Source organism: Bos javanicus, chromosome 1 (assembly GCF_032452875.1).
Source record: "Bos javanicus breed banteng chromosome 1, ARS-OSU_banteng_1.0, whole genome shotgun sequence".
Classification (NCBI taxonomy): domain Eukaryota; kingdom Metazoa; phylum Chordata; class Mammalia; order Artiodactyla; family Bovidae; genus Bos; species Bos javanicus.
The window spans coordinates 116,104,456-116,131,412 of NC_083868.1; the positions used below are offsets into that span (position 1 = coordinate 116,104,456).

Sequence of the window (26,957 nt, forward strand, 5' to 3'; positions counted from 1 at the left end):
TTGCCAATGCAGGAGACCCAGATTCTATCCCTGGGTCAGGAAGATCCCTTGGAGAAGGAAACGGCAACCCACTCCAGTATTCTTGCCTGAAGAATTCTATGGACAGAGGATTCTGGAGGGATAAAGTCCATGGGGGTCATAAACAGTCGGACATGACTGAGCACGTACTCATTTACATTAATGGAAAAGGGTGGAATGATAAACAGCCCAAAGATGGTAGAATATAAAATCATATACATTTGACCCTGCCCCACATGCCATACCTTGTGATAACAGGAAGGACAACATACATCCACCAATACGTTTTTGAAGTGAGGCAATAGTTCAGGACTTGAGTCGGAAGACTGCTTTATGAACTACCAGCTGCAGGAAGATTAGTGAACAGGATGATTCCCCAAGAGGCAAACAAAGCAAAAAGAACTGTCATACCATGCAAGCAAATTTCCTCATTTTTGTTGTTATTTAGTCTCTAAGTTATGTCCAAGTCTTTTGTGACCCCATGAACTGCAGCCCGTCAGGCTCCTCTGTCCATAGGATTTCCTCATTGAGTTCACATAAAAGCTGCAGATAATATCACACTGACAGCAGTTGATTTGAATGCTTCTCATTCATAAATGGGCTTCCCAGGTGGCACTAGCGGTGAGGGTTGGGGTGTGGATGTGGGGGTGGGGGTCAATACCTGGGTCCGGGAAGATTTCCTGGAGGAGGAAATGGCAACCCACAACCCATTCCAGTATTATTACCTGGAGAAACCCCATGGATAGAGGAGCAGGCTGCAGTCGGGGGTCGCATAGATTCGGACACGTCTACAGCACCTTAGCACACACGCACGCATTCATAAACAGACTGGAATGTAGCAAAATGCTCTGGCCTTATAATTACCGTAGTAGGCTGAAAAAACGACGCCTCACCAGGCTCCCCAGCAGTGGCACAGGCCAGGGGAACCATAATGACCTCATCACGTGGGAGTTGTGGCACGCACGCTGGATGGTGCCACGCTGCTCAAAGAGACCCACGAAGGTCCTGCGCAGGCAGCACAGTGCTATGGAGGCAGGGCTAAGAGCAGGCCCAACCACCTGGGCCTCTGGAGTCCAGAGCCCACCGTGGGGGCATTGTCAAGTTAAAATGAGTTTATTAGGGTGGGCCCCCATCCTATATGATTTGTATTCTTATGAAAAGGAGAAAATTTTAATAGACAAATGTATACAGGGAGACTAGCATGTGATGATTGGATTTGTGCTGCCTCAAAGCAAGGAACTACCAGAGACTAGGACAGAGGCTTGGGAAAACATAGCTAGAGAAAAGAATAAAAAGCTTGGAAATTTTAGATATTGTGGTATGGGATCCAATCAGGTCTTCCCTTATACTGCCAATAAAGCAATTACAAAAGATTACTTTTGCTTCAGTTCAGCTCAGTTCAATCACTCAGTCATGTCCGACTCTTTGCGACCCCATGAATCGCAGCACGCCAGGCCTCCCTGTCCATCACCAACTCCCGGAGTTAACCCAGACTCAGTCCATCGAGTCGGTGATGCCATCCAGCCATCTCATCCTCGGTCGTCCCCTTCTCCTGCTGCCCCCAATCCCTCCCAGCATCAGAGTCTTTTCCAGTGAGTCAACTCTTCGCATGAGGTGGCCAAAGTACTGGAGTTTCAGCTTTAGCATCATTCCTTCCAAAGAAATCCTAGGGCTGATCTCCTTCAGAATGGACTGGTTGGATCTCCTTGCAGTCCAAGGGACTCTCAAAAGTCTTCTCCTTAGATGTTTCCAAACTTAAGAGGAAGCCAGATGCCCACTGTTAGAGATTGCAGTGGAAGTCTATCCAGGCTTTTTTCAAAGGTCTCTTCCAGAAAGGTTCTGAGACCAAATTCACAAAGTAAATAAATGAGGATTGACTGGGCTACCTTAGCATACATCTATCCACAGTTTTAAGTAGGAAAAAAAAAAAGGAAGGAAAGGAATAAAAAAAGTGATTTCCTTCTCAGTGGAGTATAAGGTTTTTCAGGAATCAAAACCTAAACTCCATGAGCTTTTCTCTAGCTGTGGGCTACCCTTCCTGTCCAAGGATGTAAAGCTATATGCTAGTGAGACTCACACTAACACTCATAAGATTGAAAGAATCTTTTGTCAAGAATTACTGTAAAAAATATTTCGACTGTGGAACAACCAACAAAGTATTTTTTTCTGACAAGCTGCAGTTTTTATGGTTTGCTTACACATCAGTTATTGTTGCAGAATACGCTTTCATAATGAAGAGATTTCCAAGAGGGTTTTTTTTTTTTTCCTAATAAGAACTAGTAGCCAATATTCTACATGATGACAACGGGAAGGAGATTCATTATTACTAAAAAAGAAATACTTTTACAAAAACTTTTAAAATATATATTAAAAGAGTTTAAAGGAAATTAAATCAAAACTGTGAAAGTATAAGTTGTTATATTGTCACATTTCTATGTAGAGTGTATAAACGACAATGCAGAAAAATAACTGATTCCGATGACTTTTGTTTTCATTTGTGACAGTCATGGGGTTATTTTTCATCCTTTAAGTGCTGAAATTGAGCTGAAGAAAAATGGCTCTTTGCTTATAGTTAATTTCTTTCAGATTTGAAAAATGTGTGTGGTTTGTGGACTGTCATTTTTAATTTGCCATCTAAAATATGTAGGTTTGCCACAATGTCTGTTCTCAACTGAAGAAGTTAGATATCTCAGTTCCTCTTGGGTCAGCTGGGTTTAGATTTTCTTGCCACTCTCCAACAACACACACACAATTTCTTACTACATTTTCAACTTCTTGATTCAACTGATTAAGCATAATACCCAAGATTCATATTTCATATCATTGTACTATAGATTTGTTTTTATAACAATAAGTATTCTGTTTTATGATTCCACTCAACAAAATGCTTGCAGATATGATTTATTATTTGGCTATTTTGAGATGATATATTTGATGGGTTTTTGGGTTTTTTTGAAAAACCTTTTTCACTTCACTTTCAGAGGGGCTATATTGGTGAGTGCATATTTAGACTTGATTGAGTTATAATAAATTATAATGTTGATCTGTTGCTGTTTGAAAACTACAAATTGGCTGAAAATGTTGGGGAAAAAGGGCTTCCTAAAAAATATGCAAATCCTAATCCCTATGAATGTTACCAGGTATAGGGGGGAAAAAAAAACAAAACAGAGTATTTGTAAATGTAATTAAGGATCTTGAGCTAGGAAGATTATTCTGAGTTATTGGGGTGGACTCTAAATGCAAAAACATGTATTTTTCTGAGAGGAAGGCTGAGGAGAAGGCCATATAAAGATGGAGAAGAGAGAAGTTTGAAGATGCTGACCTTTGAGATTTAAGTGACTTGTCTACAGCAAGGAACACTGGCAGCCATAGATCAAAGAGTCAAGGAGGCCTGACTAGAGCCTCAAAGGTTGCATGGCTCTTTTCAGAACCTGGATTTTGGTCCAATGATACTAATTTTGGACTTTAGCTGTCTAGAACCTTGAGAGAGTAAATTTCTATTGTTTTAAGCCACCAAACTTACAATAATTTAGTACAATAGCTACAGGAAACTGATACAATTACCTTGCCATTTTTTTTCATCTTTCCACTTGCTACTGCAATTTTTGTGCCTGTCTGGAAACTATCTTCTCTAACTTGCTGGTAACCATCTTATTTCTCAAATTTAATATGCACTTGTCCCTTTAGAACCAACATACTTACAATAAAGTATAAGTGAAGGGAAAATTGGAGAAGTGAATGGCAACCCACTCCAATATTCTTGCCTGCAGAATTACATGGACAGAGGAGCTTTGTGGGCTGTCCAAGGATGTAAAACAGTCCACTGGCTTGCAAAGAGTTGAACACTACTGAGCAACTAACATTCACACACTACTGAGTGACATACACACACACACACACACACACACACATACACACGCACACACACGCACACAAAGGGAAAATAGACGTGATTATATACTTTTTTTATATGCAAGTTCTGTGAGTCAGAAAAATTGATAACCTATTCAAGGACATACAGGTAATGTTGTAAGATTCAAATCTAGATTTAGACAACACAAATGATATTATTCTTTGCACTACAGTTATAAAATATCAAAAATTACAACCCAATAAGTGAAGACCACACATGTTTTATATAAATGTATTTATAAATTCTTATCCAGCCAACTAACATACATTATCCCTTATTCTGAGACCTAGATTTAAATACAGTGATGTCATAAATGATAAAGCTCCATGGATTGCATCCTGAATATGGTCATGAGCAACTTGAACTCCAACATTTTGAAGTCTTGAAACATATATAAGTCCATCATCTCTCAGGACATCATATTCATAGGTCAGAATATAGGTTGATGGCAAATTCTGTAACTGGGACTCATTGGCCAACAAGGGTGATAATCTGATATACATAAGTGCTGGTGATGAATAACTAGATTTTCCAAGAATTGGTTTAGTGTAAATATGGCCCTCCTACTTCTTGGGTAAGAGAGTACTCCAGTTAACAAACTTGAACAAATGTCTTGATTCCAGAGGCATATGTTGGTTTCTTCTCATTGCCTGGGGAAATGCTTCATCCTTGGTTAAATACACACTCACAAGTTTTATGGGTATGTCTCTTGTCAGAACTAAACCATGTTCACTTTCTCAGTGAGATGGTAAATAAGAATCAATGAACTGTAAGAAAGGGTAAAGCAAAGCTTGTATCTTGATTTTATGTTTTATTTCAAGATCATTTTGCACCTGAAAAAAAAAAAAAAGATAGTATCTTGTAATGCAAAGACTTCTGAAACACCAGGAGGAGGAAATTTAATTTTAATAATTTATGCAATCTTGAGATAAACAAGTCTATGTAAATTGATGGATGTTAAAATTATTTTCACAATACTTACGTCTTTCAGTGATATGAAAAAAAGTGTTAAACTTATTTCAACAGTAAAGGTTTAAAAATTTTCATGTTGTGGGTGAGACTGATAGAGAGACAAACTTCCAGTTATAAAATAAATGTCTCGTATGTAATGTATAACATGGTGACTATAGCTAATAATACTATGTTGTATATTTAAACATTGATAAGATAGTAAGTCTAGAAAAGCCTCATCACAAGAAGAAAGTTCTAAATATGTGTGGTGATGGATATTAACTAGATTTATTGTGGTGGTCTTTTTGTTTTATATATACATATGTATATAATTTTTATATTGTACACATGTAACTGATATACTGTTATATGCCAATTACTCTCAATATAAATTTTTCTAAAGTCATATGGCAGAAGATGAGGCACTATTGGTCTATACCCAAGAGAAATTGGGGAAACTGGAGCTGCAGCCTCAGTGAGCTTCTCAGTCTGAGACGGTGACAAAAGTATCAGCAACCTGGCTCCATTACCACAGTAACAGCACAAACTATTGCTTAGATTTGTGTTAGCAAATTGATGTCTTATAATCAGTTGAGTTAGTACATAAAGTGAGTTCAACACAGAGGGCAATGGGGGAAATAAAGAATGAGAGGGAGAGATAGAGAGGAGAAAGGAAGGTACATACATTTATGGTGTTTTTGTCAAAAGTCACCAATAGAAATTACCTAAGTAAGATATTCCTATGGAAAATTGACATTATATATAAGTTTGTAAAAATTCTTGGCTGAAAGTAACCTAAGTGAATAGAAGAAATCAATGTAACTATTAAAATAATCTTATTTCATTTAAAAATTAAAGATAAATGTTTATATATTTAAAATAAATATTAAAAATTAAAATATTATAAAATATTCTTAAATTTTAACATAATGTTATTTGGCTAATAAGAAAAGTTCCCAACATCATGCCATACATTTTTAAGAAATACACAAATGTAGAAGTACCAAGACAAAAAATGAAGAGGTAAGCCAATCGATAGGTAACTTAGCTTGTGAAAAAATAGTAATGTGTTTGTGAAACAAAGGAATAAAATTATGAAAAACATCTTGATGATATTCACACAGTTTTACATGCAAGGGAAAGATGTGGAATAATTGACAAGGATTTTCCTTTCCCGAGGTAGTGGGTATCCTGAGGTCTCATCTGTGACCCTGCAGACTATCATAGAGAACCTCAGGATAATGTCCAAGGAACAACTGTCTCAGCCGAAGTGTCGCATCTGAGACAGTGGCATCTGGACAAATGAAAAAACCTGCTACTGCTCCAGGTAAAAGCTCAGGAATGAAGGACATATCTCTTGGTCAACCTCTCACCACAATGGCTAGCTGAACCTAATGGAGGGAATACAGTGAAATTCAAGAGGACCATCAGAAAGGGAAATGCACCTCCACAATACATGCTCAGGGTGCTAGACATTTCACAAGTATATAATAAAAATGAGCCAAGATAAAGCCCTCTGACAGAAACTCCTCTAGATCCAAAGCTCTTCCAAGTACCCTCAGGTAGATGATCTAATGAGCAAAGGTCCACTATCTACAACTCACCCTCAGTGTCCCACACTTAAGAGACAGGGACCACATGCCCAGGGATGAGGCAAAAAGGAATCTACCAACTCTCTTACCTAGCTCTAACCTTCCTTTCTGTACTGTTGCATGAAATAAATCACTTTCCTATGCATGTGCCACTGTTTGCCACCCCTACATCCCTATTGTGCCCCCTCTTGCCATTTAAACCTTTTTCCTGTCTCTCTCCTGTCCTTCAAAGCTCCTTTCAAAGTCAACTATTTTCTTTTCTTACTTTTCTTTTATTTTTTAACTTTATAATATTTTCAAGATATTGGGAGAGCACCTTCTAATTAGATCCTTCACATTTGGCAATTCTGCCATATTCTCAATATCTGTGTTATCAGTCTGCTGTAAACTTTTCAGATATTTTCTACACATTTTCTATATACTTACAACCATATATATGTGCTAGATGGGGAAACAGTGTAAACAGTAGCTGACTTTATTTTTGGGGGCTCCACAATCACTGCAGATGGTGATTGCAGCCATAAAATTAAAAGACGCTTACTCCTTGGAAGGAAAGTTATGACCAACCTAGACAGCATATTAAAAAGCAGAGACATTACTTTGTCCACAAAGGTGCATCTAGTCAAGGCTATGGTTTTTCCAGTAGTCATGTATGGATGTGAGAGTTGGACTATAAAGAAAGTTGAAAGCTAAAGAATTGATGCTTTTGAACTGTGGTGTTGGAGAAGACTCTTGAGAGTTCCTTGGACTGCAAGGAGATCCAACCAGTCCATCCTAAAGGAGATCAGTCCTGGGTGTTCATTGGAAGGACTGATGCTGAAGCTGAAACTCCAATACTTTGGCCAGCTGATACAAAGAGCTGACTCATTTGAAAAGACAGATGCTGGGAAAGGTTGAGGGCAGGAGGAGAAGAGGACAACAGAGGATGAGATGGTTGGATGGCATCACCGACTCAATGGACATGGGTTTGGGTAGACCACGGCAGTTGGTGATGGACAGCGAGGCCTGGCATGCTGTGGTTCATGGGGTCACAAGGAGTCAGACACGACTGAATGACTGAACTGAACTGAACTGAACTAGTTTGGTCATAACTTTCCTTCCAGGGAGTAAGCATCTTTTAATTTCATGGCTGCAATCACCATCTACAGTGATTTTGAAGCCCATAAAAATAAAGTCAGCCACTGTTTCCACTGTTTCCCCATCTATTTGCCATGAAGTGATGGAACCGGGTGCCATGATCTTAGTTTTCTGAATGTTGAACTTTAAGCCAACTTTTTCACTCTCCTCTTTCACTTTCATCAAGAGGCTCTTTAGTTCTTCTTCACTTTCTGCCATAAGGGTGGTGTCATCTGCATATCTGAGGTTATTGATATTTCTCCTGGCAATCTTGATTCCAGCTTGTGTTTCCTCCAGCCCAGCATTTCTCATGATGTACTCTGCATAGAAGTTAAATAAGCAGGGTGACAATATACAGCCTTGACATACTGGCTCAATACTTGTTATTATTTTATTTCCCATTGGGTCTAAGATAGTAAAATGCTCAATACAGTTTGAAAAAATAATAGAAAATGAATGAATAAATATTGCTCTTCATTTTATAATTTTGTTAAGAGGACACTATTCTTGGGACCAGAAGTCACAGGATATAAAAAGAAGTAACAGGCATATAACAAATAGGTCCCCAAAATAACTCTGAATTATTGATCTATAGCTTAGTTATTTCCTTCTAAAGCCATCTCAACTCAAAGACAACCAGTTAATCAGAATGCAAAGGTACAAATAACCATTAATCTAGAAACATAAATATTAATGCTGAAAAAGCCCTGAATGGAACACTCTAAAAAATGGACATGAATATCATATAAATGGATATGTATTCCTCATTTTGTGGTCAACTCATATGTACCTGAATGCAAAAAAAAAATAAGTAAGACATTCATCTCAGGATGTCATTCTTTGGAGAAATAAGAATGAAAGTACAAAGTCAAGAAAGTTGAAAAACATACCCAGCTCATAGAAATATTCTTGAGAATTGGACACCAGTAACTGTATTTAAATTGTCCATTTCACTTTGTATTACTTTTTCAGTAAAATAAAGACCTTTGGGTAACTCAGTAATTAAATGATTATGGAAGATGTTCAGCAAAGCCCATTCTTTATCTTTTTCAATAAGAACACAAGGGATATGATGCTATTAAACCTTATATATTTAAACACCATTAATCCTAAATTCAGGCTACTTAAAGAAAAATTCTCCTATATAAATTATTCACTCTGTACCTTATTTATTAAATTACCTAATTTTAATCTCTAATTTTTCAAGTTGTAGGCCTTGCCACTAATATTATTGTCATTGTGAGAGTAGTTTATTAACATCATGGTAAAGATTGATCTCCTTGATCTCCATATTTGAGAGCAAAATTTGGGACCAGTTCATGAAAGGCATCTATATTATGGTTAAAAGCTTGGAGTTACATGTACACTTCTACATCAATTTCTTTGTTCACAACCAATCCCCAGGAGTTGGGAGTCATGGCTGAGGATTGTTTGGTCACAGAGTCAGAGAAGAGATGATGTTCCATGACTTTCTACCGTGCCCAGAGAGGCCTGTATCAGTCCACCAACTCAGCTAATTTGAAGCTCACTCATAGCAGTTGTCTGTGTCGCGAACACCTATGCCTGATATAAAGCCTACCCCAGGCTGCCTGAAGCATTATTAAGTCCTCTTCTACCTGCCAAATGTCCTGAGATCGAATATCTAGAGCATGATACCCTCCTGGAGAGTGGTAGTTTCCTCCTGCCAGTGGACTATACTTCAGTCCTTGCACTGAATCCCTCATTATCCACTGCCTCTCTCTACTCACTGGTTCACCAGGGTCCCTTCCAAACTTAGACTCCTGATTTGGGAGTGTGTTATCTATCCAAAGCCCTACACATCTGCAGAAGCTTACCCACTGCCTGTGATTCATAGAAAAATCAGTTCAATTCAGTTGCTCAGGGGTGTCCGACTCTTTGCAACCCCATGGACCGCAGCATGCCAGGCTTCCCTGTCCATCACCAGCTTCCGGACCTTGCTCAAACTCATGTCCTTGAGTTGGTAATGCCATTCAGCCATCTCATCCTCATAGAGAATAGATGTGTGCAAAATGTTAACTTATTTATGGTGTTCCTACATTGCTAGCAATGTCTTTGTACTCACACAGCTCAGCAAATCTGTTATATTTCAACCTTGAACACCTAGCTTTATAATAATGTTATCTCCCTCCTCTCCCCACCCCACCAACTAATTTCCTCTCCACTGACCTAACTCCACCCCCCAATACCACACGCAGTTTTACCAAAACACAGATAGTCAGTGAGCATCTGGATGTACTATGGATGACCATGAAGGAATTCCAATATAAGAGGCCTTTTGGTCTCATTCTAGGACACATGTTACAAGCACACTGGAAGCTGGAGAAATCCCATACCAGGCCTGCTATAGTGTAAATATTATCTAAATGTGCTTCCATTATTCATATATTAAAAATCTAATGACCAAGGTGAGGGTCTTTGTAAGAACGCATTTGAGAATTGATTTGGTCATGAGGTGAAACCCTGGTGAATGGGATTAACACCCTTATAAAAGAGGTCTCAAATGGCTAGCTCTCCCCTTCCATCATGTGAGGATGCAATGAAAAGCCTGTGAGCTGGGAAAGGGCCCCAGTTCAACTTCCAGAACTGTGAGAAATAAGTTTCTGTTATTTATAAGCAACCTAGACACTGGTATTATATACAGAAGCTCAAACAGACTAAGACAGGGCCCTTTAAAGAATCCAACTTACTCTCCTCTTTATGGATTCATACCATCCTTTCCTGTTTCTTATTACCCCCTCAAAAATCCTGCCTCCCATTATGTTCTAAAAGTAGGACATTGCAACCTAGCATATGATGTAAAAGTGCCAGATTCACAGTGACCCATGCCCAGGTGCAATACCCAGTTAGTTGGGAAAGAGGAGCTTGAAATCAGTGCTACACCATAGTTAAGATTTTCATATCTGAGTTTGAGTCCTGGACAAGTTATTTAACCTTGTAAACCCTCAGTTTCTTGATCTTTGAAATTGATGTAATAATAGTAAGTGCAGCATATGGCTTTTGCCAGGGTGAGATAAAGCATTTATAGTACAGTTTCTACAGAAAACAATAAATACTGATTATATTTCTTATTGTCATTGAAATAAATGTTGAAGGAACCCAACAGCTTCTCTTTGGAGTGCTTCAGAAAATATTTGTTGATCTTCCAACAGGCAAACCATAGGAAATGATGGCTTAGCTCCATTTTTGATTGAAGATACAGAGGTACTATCTGAACTGGACAAACATCTTAATAACTCCTATATAAACCATGGCTCAAACCACAGAAGGCTTCTGAAAAACATATGCTCCCCCAAAGCCATGTAAGTATTATTATATGATGGATCAGTGTCATCATACACTGCTTCTTTTTACCATTTCAATCACTTGCTTAATCTGGTTTGTTACCCAGTTCTCTCCTATTGTTATTTCCCTTATTTCTCTAGAACACACATTTTTGACCAGCGCCACCTCCACTTTTAAACACACACCAAGCTCCCAGAAGTTCACTTTGGATTAAAGCTATCTACTCTTTGAAAAGTCATGATTACTAGTATTTAATGTGTATTTGGAGAAGGCAATGGCACCCCACTCCAGTACTCTTGCCTGGAAAATCCCATGATGGAGGAGACTGGTGGGCTGCAGTCCATGGGGTCACTAAGAGTCGGACATGACTGAGCAACTTCACTTTCACTTTTCACTTTCATGCATTGGAGAAGGAAACGGCAACCCACTCCAGTGTTCTTGCCTGGAGAATCCCAAGGATGGGGGAGCCTGGTGGGCTGCCTTCTATGGGGTCGCACAGAGTCAGATATGACTGAAGCGAATTACCAGTAGCAGCAGCAGCAATGTGTATTTATTCCAAGCAAGACATTCTGGTTACTGTTTTATATTGAATTTCCTCTTGTTTATATCTTAAACTTCTCAAATCTACCTCCTTGCCTCATCTTTATTCATTATTCCCCAAATCCAATACTATAGTTCCCCAGATCTGTCAATTCCACTTCTTTTTATTTCACTAATTCATCCACTTTTCTCCATCCCCACTGCCACTATCTTAATCCACGGCACTCTTTTTGCTGCTCAAAGTACTGAAATTCTTTCCCTATTCCTTCCTTTCCCACTTTCCAATTTACTCTCCATTTTTTAACAGAATTTTTTATTTATTTATTTTTTTTGATGTGGACCATTTTTAAAGTCTTTATTGAATTTATTACAATACTGGTCTGTTTTATGTTTTGGGTTTTTGGAACCTGCATTAGAAGGTGAAGTGTTAACCACTGGACTGCTGGGATGTCCCAACAACAGTCATTTTTAAATAAGAATGTGATTGAATCTTTTCAATAACTTCATTGTCCCCTGGAATCAAGGAAACATATCTCACAAGGGCCTTTCATGATTTGCCCCACCAGTCTTTCTAACCTCATCACTCACTATACTTTCCTCATTTCCTCTGATATAACATGTATGGACTTCTTTCATTTGTTTGGATCAAAAGCCAAGGAAAGGAACAAACAATGACAACCTGTGCAGGGAGAGACAAAGAGAATCCACCCACAATCTCTTCGGCAATTAAGAGATAGTGAGGTGAATTGAGAGCTTAGCATTGAAGCATAAACATCACCATATGTAAAACAGATAGCTTGTGGGATGTTGCAGTATAACACTGCGAGCTCTACCAGGTACTCTGTGACAAGAGCTCTAATTTTTTTTCTACAAAGACATTAAGGACTACTTGTGAGATTGTTTTCTATTACACAATGGGACAGCTCAAATAAAGTAGCTAATCAGGTACAAAAAGTTGAAGAGAGGAGGAGTTCAAACCCTAGGATATCTGAAGAGTGGAGAGAGAAGACAGGTATGTTGCCAGATTTTGGAAATATAAAGATTTTTTAAAAGATTATTATCCCAGTTTTCAAAACACTTAGAGTCTAATTGGGTATATACACAAGCAACAAATCATAAGACAAACCTTATACTGTAACTGTAGAGATGCAGGTTTGATCCCTGGTTCTGAAGATCCCCTGGAGAGAGAAATGACAATCCACTCCAGTATTCTTGCCTGGAGAATTCTATGGACAGAGGAGCCTGTCAAGCTACAGTTCATAGGGTTGCAAGAGAGTCAGACATGACTTAGCAACTGAACAACAGCAGCTAGATACTATAAATTTATATAAACTCCTTCAGGAAATACAGAGGTAACATAGAGGAGGCTTGGCTGGAGGACTTTCTGGAACTTATGGCACATCCAGGTGGAGAAATCTATTTGTGTATGTGGGTTCTGAGTTCATAACAGTGATCTCAGTGGAAGGCATAGATGAAGCCAGGAGACCAGACAGAGAAGGGGATAAAATAACGACTGAGTGTTGAGACCTGGAAATACCAGATTTAAAGAGGAGTTTGTTTCATGTAAAACTGAATGGAGGAGAAGTAAGAGGAGAAAAAGAGAGAGTGCTATCATAGACCTCATTGGAAGAGTTTTCTAAAAAGCCGGCAAGCTGGCAAGGGTTTTAAATGATAAGAAGAAGTTATATAAAAAGAACAACAAAAAAAATGCCCTTAGATTTAGAAAACAAAGATGATTGACAAACTTAGCCACAGCAAGTTAAAAGGAATGGCCAGGAAAAAACACAAAGAGATGATCTGAGGACGGTATATGAATATGTAGAAAAAGAGTATAATTAGATTTCAAGTGAAGTTGGATATAAAATAAAGGTTACAGATAGGATGGAATGTTGGATAAGTGGTTACAAAAAGCTCATTAGCTTTGGCTTTTTGTTTTCAGGTTTAAGATGAGAAAGCTTAGATATGATTGATTATATACTAAAGTAAAAGAACAAAGTTAGAGATTTTGAAGATATTGGAAAGAAAGAAAACAATTTTTAGAAAAAGATCCCTGGAGATGTGGGAGGTGGGAAGCAAATAATCCAGCAGACATGGTAAAAGTAACGGGAAACATGTAAACATAACAGAGGAATTGTGTCTGATGGTTGGTTGGTTGATTTCTCTGTTGGTGTCAGGGATAAGACAAGATTTAAAAGAAGTACATATCTGGTAGCCACTGCCCATTATTTCAGAGAAGGCGATGGCACCCCACTCCAGTACTCTTGCCTGCAAAATCCCATGGACGGAGGAGCCTGCTAGGCTACAGTCCATGGGGCCGCTAAGAGTTGGACACGACTGAGCGACTTCACTTTCACCTTTCACTTTCATGCATTGGAGAAGGAAATGGCAACCCACTCCAGTGTTCTTGCCTGGAGGATCCCAGAGACAGGGGAGCCTGGTGGGCTTCCGTCTATGGGGTCGCACAGAGTTGGACATGACTGACGCGACTTGGCAGCAGCAGCAGCCCATTATTTATTTAAGAAAATATATTTTAATTGATAGGCAATAAACAAAGATAAACATGTGAGTCAAAAACAAATTTAAAGTAGGAGGTGTCTTGGATGAGAGAGAGAGACCAAGGAAAGAGACAGAGAGATAGAAATTCTTTACATATTATTATTTTATTCTTTATCTGGCTAATAAAAATCTCTTACCCTTAAACTTCCATGTTAAAAAAAAACTGGCTATTTAAGGAAAATAATATGTAAACCATGAACTTCCAGATGTTCTAGCTGGTTTTAGAAAAGGCAGAGGAACCAGAGATCAAATTGCCAGCATCTGCTGGATCATTGAAAAGGCAAGAGAGTTGCAGAAAAACACCTATTTCTGCTTTATTGACTATGCCAAAGCCTTTGACTGTGTGGATCACAATAAACTGTGGAAAATTCTGAAAGAGATGGGAATACCAGACCACCTGACCTGCTTCTTGAGAAATCTGTATGCAGGTCAAGAAGCAACAATTAGAACTGGACATGGAACAACAGACTGGTTCCAAATAGGAAAAGGAGTACATCAAGGCTGTATACTGTCACCCTGCTTATTTAACTTCTATGCAGAGTACATCATGAGAAATGCTGGGCTGGAGGAAGCACAAGCTGAAATCAAGATTTCCAGGAGAAATATCAATAACCTCAGATATGCAGATGACACCACCCTTATGGCAGAAAGTGAAGAAGAACTAAAGAGCCTCTTGATGAAAGTGAAAGAGGAGAGTGAAAAGGTTGGCTTAAAGTTCAACATTCAGAAAACTAAGATCATGGCATCTGGTCCTACCACTTCATGGCAAATAGATGGGGAAACAGTGGAAACAGTGTTAGACTTTATTTTGGGGGGCTTCCAAATCACTGCAGATGGTGATTGCAGCCATGAAATTAAAAGACGCTTACTCCTTGGAAGGAAAGTTATGCCCAACTTAGATAACATATTAAAAAGCAGAGACGCTACTTTGTCCACAAAAGTCCATCTAGTCAAGACTATGGTTTTTCCAGTAGTCATATATGGATGTGAGAGTTGGACTATAAAGAAAGCTGAGCACCAAAGAATTGATGCTTTTGAACTGTGGTGCTGGAGAAGACTCTTGAGAGTCTCTTGTACTGCAAGGAGATCCAACCAGTCCATCCTAAAGGAGATCAGTACTGGGTGTTCACTGGAAGGACTGATGCTGAAGCTGAAATTCCAATACTTTGGCCACCTGGTGCAAAGAGCTGACTCATTTGAAAAGACCCTGATGCTGGGAAAGATTGAGGGCAGGAGAAGGGTACGATAAAGGATGAGATGGTTGGATGGCATCACCAACTCAATGGACATGGGTTTGGGTAGACTTCAGCAGTTGGTGATGGACAGGGAGGCCTGACATGCTGTGGTTTATGGGATCGCAAAGAGTTGGACATGATTGAGTGACTGAACTGAACTGAATCCTCATTAAAATCACCCTCAACATAATCATACAAGAACGGGAATCTAAAATTCTGTGGCATTGAAACAGCTATAGTTGATTCAACTCTTACGAGGCAAACACATGTTAGTGACAAATCAATTCTATCATAATTGTGAATATTGTTTCCACGGATGAGGAAGAAAACAATCCAAATTTGAGACAAAGAAAATTATGATGGTTAAATATCTGGTGTCAGTATGGAGCAAAACAATTTTCTTACCTGCCAAGTTGACCCTATGGACTGTTGCTCACCAGGCTCCTTTGTCCATGCGATTCTCCAGGCAAGAATACTGGAGTGGGTTGCCATGCCCTTCTCCAGGGGATCTTTCCAATGCAGGGTTCAAACCAACGTCTCCTGCAATGGCAGGTGGGTTCTTTACCAGTAGCGCCTCCTGGGAAGTCCCATCTGTTACTTTAGAGTAAGGCAATTTTGCCGTCACAGTTAAACAGCTTTCAAATGTTAAAAGATAATAATTTCCAAGCCTTTTAAATGTCAAACTTAACTTGCTGTATTGATATAGGTGTTTTGGTTTTATAGACCTGAGGAAGTTAGCCAATCTTTTATTTAATCTGTCACTCTTATTAAGATAAAGTTTTTCCTGAGACCAGGATGGATATCCCAAGAAAAGTTGCTTTCCCTGGACATATGTTCCACTTGATGAATTTAGGGAGAGAAGGAGATTCTGCTAATTCACCCAAAAGAGAAGAATTGAGGAATCTGTCTGTCTTGAGTAGAGAGTTACTCAGTTCAAGGTTAACAATTGATGACAGATACCATCCAGTGGCTTATGCAATTCATCTGGATTTGATTAGCACAGATGAATAGTAGCTCCCAGAGCAATGGTGATACAGTATTCATGGAAGAGGACAAATGTTTCTGCTTTCAATGGATTTCAGGTAATCTGTGCAACACTGAGATGTTCGAACTACATGGAAATAAGCAAACAAAAATGGCGGTAACAAGGTTGCTACAAGTCAGTCAATAGAGTGTCCTCATTAATTACAGTTTCTGATTAATATTTACTATTAAGACTTTTTTGTAAAGAAAATCTTAAAAATATTTTTAAAGATGTGTCAAATATATAAGATCATATGTTGCCATAAAAATATTATTATAAGTCAGATTACCACCTTATGACAAATGATCCAAATTAGTAGGAATAGTATATTTAGAAAAGACAAACTATAAACTTTAATAAATACAGATATCTTATATCACAGTTTCCTTTTAAAATTACCTATATTGAAGTACATAGTTTTTAAAAGTTGATCAGAGGGAACTTAATGATTACCTCAAAATATCAAATTAATTTATATTATTTTCTAAAATTAAAAAGATATTTATGATCCTAAATAAATAAAAAATAATGCATAGATTAAAAATGGATTAAATGGCTATTTAATTGGATTTAAATGCTGTGATTACATTTAAAAATATTTGTTCCTCTTAAAGAATAAGTGACTATGTTCAGAAGAGTTTCCTTGACTATATTGACCATCCAGATCATTGTGACAGGCCAGCAACATTAATGATTTTAGAACACATTATGTAAAAAAAAAAATCTTGAAATTATAGTAGTAGTCATTGTCTTTTAATTATGGTAATATAATTGCAAAGTGGAAAAGTTCCACAAAATAAAGTTATGTAAGACTCTATTTGCCCTCCTAACCCAGGCAAACATCTTTTTATATTGTAATTTTATATGAAACAATGAGTCATCTTTTTGTATACCTATAAGAAAGACAAATCTAATATTCCTTCTTGAGGTCTTCTCAGGGTATACAACAATATTGATCTCTCAGTGGTGTATTCTTATTGAAACTGAGTTTTTCAGGCCATAAATATGTAACGTATTATTAAACACAGGATCATGACATTTTGAAAAAAAAAAAAAGATTTATAATATATTACAAAGTAGGAGTTCATTCTGATGACCCAGATCAAGAATAATCCTAGAACAAGTAAAACTTTTTGATTAAAATATCTCTTATAGAAAGCTTAGCAAACCATGAAGATGAGTAACTTGAAGTATAGTCATAAAAATAAACAGGAAAGGGTAAAGGAAATGATCTTTTTATGTTATTTAACCATACTGAGTTCTGATGCACTATTTTCAGCTGTAGCAATCTCTTTGGACAGATAGAAAGTTAAAGAGATACTATCTTCTTGAATAATTAATTAATAAGACTACAATAATTTCAAATTTTAATTCACTGCACTACAAACTTTACTGAGAATTGCATTACTGAGCATTGCCTCGAAAGTGGCTTTGTTAGTATTTAGGATTGCCCTGCCAGAAAGCTATAAGGCAGGTCTTCACATCTTTGTAAGTCTCCAGGAGTACATCTAATTGTCATTTCTAAAGCTCCCTTCACTTACAAAACCAAGCAAATATTATAATGTAGAAGCAGAAATTGTAAGTGTGGCAAGATGTTGCCTGATGATTATTGGGTAATTGCTGGACAGTTTTCAAAATCTCTACAGCCATAAAACTAGTTTTAGGTAAGATTCAAGGTCAGATTGCTATATGACTTGGTATAGCAATTGGAATAATAATCTCAAAGAAGATACAGTCCTCAACTTTCATTCTCTACCACACTTCACACTCCACCTCAGCAAGATCCTTTTTTCAAATACAAATCAGTTCAGATTGGAAGAGATCTCAAGAATCAACAGGTTTAATGGTTTGCAAACTTTCTTTTGGGCAATGAAATTGTCTTTTTTCCCCCTAAGGCAATTTATATAGAACTGTATACATGAAGGGGATTAAAGTGAAGCATCTTTGGTTGAAAGGAAGCGTGGGGTGCACAGCCAAAGAAGAAGCTTTGCTATCATCCTTACCAATCTGACTCCACATCTAGGGGTTTGCGGTGTGTGTATGTGATGTTACATATTGGCTTACACATATAGGCTTATGTTTATGGATATGTACATATATATATATATATATTTGCATGTGTCTGTGTATATATAAAATATAAACATGTGTGTACATATATTTGCATGTGTCTATGTGTATATAAAATATAAACATATGTATGTATATATAATCTTCCTTCCAACCCTGAGTATTTTATTTTCAAACTGAAGAAGAAAAACTTTTTCTTTTAAAGGAGTTGGATTTCTTCCCCAATGATTTAATGGGGCTAATATAACACTTATATCAAAACCTGACACAGAATTTTTAATAAGTAGAAATAAATTCCTCAAAACCCACAGATTTTTAATTTTAGCAAGTGAAAACCAACAATACATGAACATTTTAATTCACCATAACCCGTGAGGCTCGTGCTTGGAATGCAAGCATAATTTAGGATGATTTAGGAGAATGACATTAAAACATGTATAATATCATATAAGAAACGAATTGCCAGTCCAGGTTCGATGCAGGGTACAGGAAGCTTGGGGCTGGTGCACTGGTGCACTGGGATGACCCAGAGGGATGGTAAGGGGAGGGAGGTGGGAGGGGGGTCAGGATGGGGAACACGTGTACACCCGTGGTGGATGCATGTTGATGTATGGCAAAACCAATACAATATTGTAAAGTAAAAAAAATAAATAAATAAAATTGAAAGATGACTAACACAATATTGTAAAGTTTAAAAATAAAATAAAATTTAAAATAAATAAATAAAAATTAAACAAAAAACAGAATGGAACAACAAAAAAAAAGAAAGATAAAAAAAAATATCTGAAAGTCAACTGACATAATCCAACACGTTGAAAGAATAAAGAAGAAAAGTCACACTGTGATTTCAATAGTTGCATTATAAACATTTGGCAAATTCAGTAACCATTTATGCAAAAAACTATCAGCAAACTGGGAATAGAAGGGACTTTCAATATAACAAAAGCCAGCTATGAAAACTCTTCAGTTTTTTTTTAGTGAAGCATTGAACAATGTTCTCCTAAGATCCAGAGCAAGATAATTGTAATCAATATTCCTGGAAGCCCTAGCCAGTACACTAATAAGAGGGAAAAGCAAAGCATAAAGACTGGAAAAGAGGAATTAAAACTCTCTCCAGAGAGTTTCTGTCTCTGGTTACAGAAGTTATGATTGTTTTTGTAAAAAATCCTGCTGCTGCTGCTGCTAAGTCGCTTCAGGAGTGTCCGACTCTGTGTGACCCCATAGACGGCAGCCCACCATGCTCCCCGGTCCCTGGGATTCTCCCTCCAGGCAAGAATACTGGAGTGTGTTGCCATTTCCTCTTTCAATGCATGAAACTGAAAAGTGAAAATGAAGTCACTCAGTTGTGTCTGACTCTTAGCAACCCCATGGACTTCAGCCCACCAGGCTCCTCCATCCATGGGATTTTCCAGGCAAGAGTACTGGAGTGGGGTGCCATTGCCTTCTCTGAGAAAATCCTAGGAAATGTAAAAAAAAAAAGAAGAAGAATATATGAGTGAAACTTTCAAGGATATGATTGGGAAGGTCAAAGTAAAAATGAAATGTATTCTTGTACACTCTCAATGAACATTTGAAAAATTTTATTTTAGATTAAGTTCCAAAATAAGTCAGGGATGAATTCAAGAAAAGATTTGCAAGACTTCAGCATTGAAAAAATAATATATTATTTAGGAAGTTGAAGAGGACCTTATGCATTACTTGAAAGTCTCAATAATGGTAAGATATCATTCCTCCCCTAAATTTTTAGGTTTAATGCAATACCAATCAAAATCCTATTAGTGGTTCTTTCTTAGAAGTTGACAAAATATCCTATTATTTTGATGGAAAAGACATGGAACACAAGAAACAATTGTGAAGATAAGAACAAAGCTGAAGTCAGCATGGTATTAGCATAAGGGTAAAATATATAGATCAATGGAACAGAAGAGAAAGGTCAGAAATAGTCATGTTATGGTCTTTATTTTAGACTCAAGCATCACTGTAATCTAATGAGAAAGGATAGTCTTTTCAGTGAATACTGCTGGAGGAACAGGGTGTCTGCATGGGGGAAAAAAATGAGCTTTGAACTCCACTTCCCAATAAAAGACAAGGGTGTACCTGTTGAGTCACTGCCACTGCTAAGGTGCCCCCAGAACTGTCTCCTAAAATACCAATTTGGATAGGATCCACTCCATATTTTGTAAGAATTTTATCCTGAAGAAAAAACTTGACTGCAGTAATGCTGTCTTGAAATGGAGCAGGAAAGTGGTGTTGAGGGGCTGGCTAATCTATAGCTTTAAAACAAAACAATTTTATTTAAACAATTTTTTAAAGTATGGTTTATGGCTCTATCTGTGAATGTAGCTTTCAAACACCAAATGGATGCAATTTAACACCATGTTCTCTTGTTTAATCTTCCAAATACCAAAACTGAGTTCTCTACTAACTTCTTATATGAATGACTCAAAATTGATGTTAAAGTTTTCAACCTTGTATCTGAGGTCCATGGATGGCATTGCCCAGGAGAAGTATGGAGAGTATTAAAACTCTCGAGAACATAAACATGAATTTAGTGCAAGTATATTTTGGATTGGAAATGCCCTATAGCTCATGTCATATTCTCAATGTAACTAGCAATCTAAGCATTAAAAATAAAAAAGCATATGAATTTTTGAAGGCAGTAGATCTAAGAGCATACTCTAGGCAAATGTTCAATTTTTTCAAAGCAATTAGATAAAAATTATACAGACTGGCAATGCACATACCTCATTATGAATAATGCACAGGAATTGATTCTAAATAATTTTTTTGAAATATAAATAGTATTTAGATATGCTAGAGAGCTTGCTTGTTTCTGGTATTGATCAATTCATTTGCAAGGTAAACTATCTTACCATCCCTTTAATGGATACAAATGGATTTTCCCCCAACATGTGTGGACCAGTAAAAACAGGAGAGTACTTCTGTTAACCTGTTCTCAGGGCTAACTTTTTCTTTTCATTCTTCAGAATGCTAAAATTAGTAAGTATTTGTACTTAACATTAAATATTGGTGAGATAATTCTTATATGTTTATTATAATTTATATTTAGAAAATCCTAAACAAAGTATAATTTAAACATAGGTATGTACCAAAAGATGTTGGTTTCTAGTTTAAATACAGTACATTTAAGCTTTTAGAGCTAAAAACAACAAAAATCATAAGGATCTGATAGACAATATAAGCAAAGCACAAAAATATCACTGTATTAAAACAGATTTAAAATCAATGATTTAGATTACTCCAAAAGCTATGGAGGTAGAAAGAATATCCTAATATTATAAGTTAGAAGTATCCCTGAAAATAGAAGTTCTTCCTTGTTCTATATGTAACCATAACAACAAGGACAGAAATCACTGCTTAGATGACCCATTTTTAATCTGTTTTCTCTCTAAACTTTCATAGCTTCCAACTGAAAAACCACTGCCACCAACTACAAATGTCACAATGATACCACTATGTCATCTCAGAACTGTTGGATTGGAAGTCTCTAAGGATAATTTTGTTACTATAAAAAGGGGAAAAGGGAAGAGGGGGAAGAATTCCTCCTGGGAATGTTGGCTTCAGATATCCAGACTATGATATCTGGATATCCAGATATCCAGACTATTTCCAGCATGAGTAAGAAAATACGGACCTGTCCTAAGATATTCTGGTATGCCCTTGCAAAATACAGAATGCAAAATCACTTTTCCAAAGAGTGGCTTAAAATTCTCAGCTATTCCCAAATTTTGCCTCCTCTATTACTTCCAAACAAGAATTACTGTAAGTTAAAACATTTTATTATTAGTCTTAATACAGCATACTATCCCCAGTGTGTAATAGTTTATTAATTTCTTCCTATCTAGCTGGATTACTTGGGGCATAATTAAAACCTTATATAACCTAAATTTTATGTGTCTAGAGCAATAGTCTTTTCTAAAAATGCTCACCCTGGGATGTCACTCAGAAATTCTCACAATCACAGAAAAGTAATGACATACTAGATCCTCTTGAAGATCTATGTTGCAATGGGGATGAATAAAATACATTAATTAAAAAAAATCTATTTGAGGCATAACTGATTTGATTTGGAAATCACATCTCTACTGGATAAAGGCAAAAATCACAGTGACAAAAAAAAAAAAAAAATCATTCTTTCACTCCACTCCCACAACCAAGCTTGCTTGCCGTCCATCTGTTCAGAAGTCAAAAGTCTTATGCTCTGAAATAAAGAAATAAGTGTCAAAGTACTCCCTGTAATTAAAAAGCAAGAGAAATGATTATAAGTATGACCTTGGAAAGAAATGTGACTTGTCAGTGTCACATAGAAACATTTATTTCCTTTTCCTGTTTCTATGCAGAGGGACCTGAATCACCATGACACACTCTGCAGTAATGTCTTCCAGGAGTCAAAAGATGATTTTGTTAATTGGTGTTCTGTGAGAGAGAAGCTGGGTTAAACTTCAACCCCCTCTAATTTTCTCATGCCATCTGCTGTCTGTACACAATGATCCTCCCCAAAACCTTCCATGGCTTGTTGTGTTTTCTTCTGCTCTACTCATCAAGGTAGCAAGTTTCATATGGGTTAGTCTTAACTTGAGTGACGTGTATACCTCAATGCACATTCTCCAAAGCTTTCTTTAGAAATAATGGTTATGTATTAACTTCAATATATTTGAATTTTGTGTTAATATTTCAACTGGTTAATATTTCAGGGGATAAAGAAAGGGATAGATGTATTGACTCTCTAAAACCACAACACTGAATAATATGGTTCCTCCAAATCTCCAAATTCTTTGATTATGAAATGGTCCAATACATTATGAAATGGTCCAATAACCTTGACATTTAAGACAGAATGTAATGAAAAGCAACTACATTTTGAGAGAGGTTCTTGGAAGTCAGTGTATGGACTTAGATGGACATGTTCATTTTGTCATGCTTGGCACACAAGCCATCAGCTCTCCCTCCAGTAGGCACACACACACACACTCCTCTCTTCCCAGTTAACCCCAACTCCAGTTTGTCAGCACCTGGTCACAATACTTTGGCAAAACTGTGACATTTGCGATGTACTTACCACAAATCCTAGAAATTCAGAGAAGTCTCAAATCATAATCAAATTTCAAACTTTTGTAAGGTGTTCTGAGCATATGAACAAAACTTCAAAGTAAAAGCAAGAATACACAGAACTATACAAAAAAAATCTTCACAACCCAGATAATCTTCACAACCCACCTAGAGTCAGACATCCTGGAATGCGAAGTCAAATGGGCCTTAGGAAGGAAGCATCACTATGAACAAAGCTAAGGGAAGTGATGGAATTCCAGTTAAGCTATTTCAAATCCTGAAAGATGATACTGTGAAAGTGCTGCACTCAATATGTCAGCAAACTTGGAAAACTCAGCAGTGGCCACAGGACTGGAAAAGGTAAATTTTCATTCCAAACCCAAAGAAAGGCAATGCCAGAGAATGTTCAAAACTGCACAGTTACACTCATCTCAGTTCAGTTCAGCTGCTCAGCCGTGTCCAACTATTTGCGACCCCATGAATCGCAGCATGCCAGGCCTCCCTGTCCATCACCAACTCCCGGAGTCACCCAAACTCATGTGCATTGAGTTGGTGATGCCATCCGGCCATCTCATCCTCTGTCGTCCCCTTCTCCTCATGCCCCGAATCCCTCCCAGCATCAGGGTTTTTCCAATGAGTCAACGCATCTCACATGCTAGCAAAGTAATGCTTAAAATTCTCCAAGCCAGACTTCAACAGTACGTGACCATGAACTTCCAAATGTTCAAGCTGGATTTAGAAAAGACAAAGGAATCAGAGATCAAATTGCCAACATCTGCTGGATCATCTAAAAGCAAGAGAGTTCCAGAAAAACTTCTACTTTATTGACTGTGCCAAAGCCTTTGACTGTGTGGATCACAATTAACTGTGGAAAATTCTGAAAGAGATGGGAATACCAGACCACCTGACCTGCCTCTTGAGAAATCTGTATGCAGATCAGGAAGCAACAGTTAGAACTGGACATGGAACAACAAACTGGTTCCAAATAGGAAAAGGAGTACGTCAAGGCTGTATATTGTCACCCTGTTTATTTAACTTATATGCAGAGTACATCATGAGAAAGGCTGGACTGGAAGAAACACAAGCTGGAATCAAGATTGCCGGGAGAAATATCAATAACCTTAGATATGCAGATGACACCACCTTTATGGGAGAAAGTGAAGAAGAATTAAAGAGCCTCTTGATGAAAGTAAAAGAGGAGAGTGAAAAAGTTGGCTTAAAGCTCAACATTCAGAAAACGAAGATCATGGCATCCAGTCCCATCACTTCATGGCAAATAGATGGGGAAATAGTAGAACAGTGGCAGACTATTTTTTTGGGCTCCAAAATCACTGCAGATGGTGACTGCAGTCATAAAATAAGAAGATGCTTACTCCTTAGAAGAAAAGTTATGATCAACCTGACAGCATATTAAAAAGCAGAGACATTACTTTGCCAACAAAAGTCCATCTAGTCAAGGCTATGGTTTTTCCAGTGGTCATGTATGGATGTGAGAGTTGGACTATAAAGAAATTGAGTACCAAAGAATTGATGCTTTTGAACTGTGGTGTTGGAGAAGACTCTTGAGAGTCTCTTGGACTGCAAGGAGATCCAACCAGTCATCCTAAAGGAAATCAGTACTGAATGTTCACTGGAAGGTCTGATGCTGAAACTGAAACTCCAATACTTTGGCCACCAGATGCTAAGACTTGACTCATTTGAAAAGACCCTGATGCTGGGAAAGATTAAAGGTGAGAGGAGAAGGGGACGACAGAGGATGAGATGGTTGGATGGCATCACTGACTCAATAGACATGAGTGAGTAAACTCCGGGAGTTGGTGATGGACAAGGAGGTCTGGCGTGCTGCAGTCCTTGGGGTCACAAAGAGTTGGACACGAATGAGCTAACTGAACTGAACTGAACTGAATCCTGTTATCTTAAAATGTAAATTTGGGAGTGGTTCTGGTAAAATTTTTACAATCTTGAGCCATTCTTATGATTTATTGTAATAACTAAATTTAAAAAGTGTATAGCTCTCTTGCTAAAGACTAGTGAATGGGGCATTGTCTGTCCTCTTCTGATGTCTGTGTCAGAAGCTTTCTCCATCCCTTCTCACTGTGATAAAGCTTCTGCCACACGAGACCGCTGAGTGTTCAAGTCTGTTCTCTAGTCCTGAAGCTAAATCTTCTTTTTCAGAGATTGCAAATCCAACATCGTTCACCATAAGCTATCAATAATATTCCTTTTTCCAGTCTCTTCACAGTGCCAAGATTAAATTTTTTTCCATGAATACTGAATCATAAGTAGCAGAACAAATGTAGACTGAGAACGTTTTCAGGTAATGTGATCATCTTAAGAACAAGAGGCTAATTTTCTTTTAAATATTATAGCACCAGTAGAAACCTGTTTTGCAATAGACAGACTCTGACACAGATACCTAATTCATTTCTTATTTGCATGCAGTTAAAAACTCTCACAGTATTTCCTCACCCTGTGATTGCATCATCAGCCCAATGTATTTAAGATGCAAATCAGAGTCTAAATGATAGTTATGAGACAACCATGAAGTGTAATTCTGTGATTGGCTGGTTGCAACATTTTATAAGAGGACGTTTAAAAAAAAGTTGCCTGGTAGTCTGTCAGAATCCAGTCTCACATTATTAGCATGGACTACTAATCCTGTTAACAAATCCTGCTTGTTGTAATGGACCAGACTTTGGGACAAAAGATAAAAGTGTAGGGTCTCGTTCAAGTTTCATTATCCACCGAGCTGAAACTTTTTATTAGACTGAGTACCACCAGGTTCAGTACAGGTATCAAAGAAAAATCCTGTTTTTAAAGGATTACATAGTGATTTTGTCCATAAGGTTTAGTGGTAAGTATCTAAAATTATACTGAGAAATCAGCCTAGGATGGCAGGAAACATCAAGTGTGAATATTGCATTCATGCTTCTTGCCACCTGAGAGCCTGAGGGAGACTTGTCTGTAAAGCAGATCACCTGGAATGATCCTTAGTTCTTTAGTGATGCAAGAAACAAGATTTTCCTGTCCAATATGTCAGGACAAACTAAATAGATGAACAGTCACAGATCAATAAACACACAAGAACTCATCAAACAGGAATTGTTACTTAAGGGAAGTAATTTTATGATAAAATTCAGTTTAGTCAGGGGTCTGATATAAGGATATATCAGTTTAATTCCAAAACTTATCATAAGCTTAATTATTAAAATGTTTGTTTATATTCACCTATGTTCTCAGTTCAGTTCAGTCGCTCAGTCGTGTCTAACTCTTTGTGACCCCATGAATCGCAGCACGCCAGGCCTCCCTGTCCATCACCAACTTCCGGAGTTGACCCAAACTCAAATCCATCGAGTCAGTGATGCCATCCAGCCATCTCATCCTCTGTTGTCCCCTTCTCCTCCTGCCCCCAATCCCTCCCAGCATCAGAATCTTTTCCAATGAGTCAACTCTTCACATGACGTGGTCAAAGTACTAGAGTTTCAGCGTTAGCATCATTCCTTCCAAAGATATCCCAGGGCTGATCTCCTTCAGAATGGACTGGTTGGATATCCTTGCAGTCCAAGGGA

At 37.6% G+C, this 26,957-nt stretch overlaps 1 pseudogene; it reads right to left on the bottom strand.

Moving 5' to 3' along the window:
• Nucleotides 1-4,166: 4,166 nt before the first annotated feature.
• Nucleotides 4,167-25,591, bottom strand: LOC133252859 (arylacetamide deacetylase-like 2; annotated as a pseudogene).
• Between the last annotated feature and the right edge of the window lie 1,366 nt (nt 25,592-26,957).